Genomic DNA, 1445 nt, shown 5'->3' on the forward strand with positions numbered 1-1445 from the left:
TATATATATATACACACATATATATACAACGGGCTTCTTTCAGTTTCCATCTACCAAATCCACTCACAAGGCTTTGGTCGGCCTGAGGCTATAGTAGAAGACACTTGCCCAAGGTGCATGCAGTGGGACTGAACCCGGAACCATGCGGTTCGTAAGCAAGCTACTTACTACACAGCCACTCCTACGCCTGATATTGTTTTCTACTCTAGGCACAAAACCCGAAATTTTTGGAGAAGGGGCCAATGGAATTTGAACTCAGAACGTAAAGACAGATGAAATACCACAAATCATTTCTCCCAGTGTGCTAATGATTCTGCCAGCCTGCCACCTTATGTATATTATATATGTTGGCAACCTGGCAGAATTGTTAACACACTAGGCAAAATGCTTAGCAGCATTTCATGAGTTCAAATTCCACCAAGGTGGATTTTGCCTGTCATTCTTTTAGGGTTGATAAAATAAGTGCGAGTTGAGCACTGGGGTCAATATAATTGATCTACTCTTGCTTCCCCGAACTTGCTGGCCTTCTTCCAAAATTTGAAAATAATATATGTGTATTATATATGTAACTAGCAGTTTCCAAGTACCAATGAGGCTTTTTGGCACATCTTCAATTTTCCCCATTCATGAGAGGCGCCCAGCCATCATTCATCTGAGAGTCCATCTACAGAATGTCCTCTCAAATTTCTATACAGCATATTTTGCCTTTTTTTCTTCAAGTATATAAGCAACAATTTCATTCCCGAGTAACGCCGGGTGCCTCTGCTAGTACTACATACACACCGCTCTCTCACTCTGTCTCTTACAAACACACACATACATAAATATATACAAACATATTTACAAAGACACACGTGTGTATGCGCGTGTGTGCTGTGTGTGTGTGTGTGAGAGAGAGAGACAGACAGACAGACAGAGAGACAGAGACAGAGCCAGTGAAGGGGTGTGTCGACAATTATACGTACATACATAAATAGTCATACATTTCTTGTACGTATGTGTGAGAGAGAGAGAGAGAGAGAGTCACTGAAACATCTCTCTCTCTGTCTGTCTCTCTCTCTCACACACACACGTGCAGATATACACACAGCAAAGATGTATGCATATATATTTATGTATGTACGTAGACATCCAAAAAAAAAAATAATAGAAAATTTATTTACGGAAATTAATGAAGTGTGCGAGTTGAGAACGAAATCAAACCTGGAGTGTGTGAATGAGAGAGAGAGAGAATATATGAGATGAACATGGAATGCCCAAAAATCGTATAAATAAAAGCACGTTAAAAACTATCTTGTACGGAATATTTAAATTTATGAACTTCGTAAATATGTGTTTCAGTAATTGATCGTAGTAGAGAGTGAGAGACGTCGCCGTTTTTTCACGTCCGTACCGGTAGTTGACATTGAGAAACCTTTTTAAAGAAGTGAATCTTAACTATAAAG

At 39.4% G+C, this 1445-nt stretch overlaps 1 protein-coding gene across 1 annotated transcript in view; it reads left to right on the forward strand.

Moving 5' to 3' along the window:
• The window catches only part of LOC106877494 (ATP-dependent RNA helicase SUPV3L1, mitochondrial), a 22181-nt gene that overhangs the window by 18650 nt on the left and 2086 nt on the right, over positions 1-1445 (forward strand). The window lies entirely within an intron of this gene.

This window comes from Octopus bimaculoides, chromosome 5 (genome assembly GCF_001194135.2).
Source record: "Octopus bimaculoides isolate UCB-OBI-ISO-001 chromosome 5, ASM119413v2, whole genome shotgun sequence".
NCBI classification, from domain to species: Eukaryota; Metazoa; Mollusca; class Cephalopoda; order Octopoda; family Octopodidae; genus Octopus; species Octopus bimaculoides.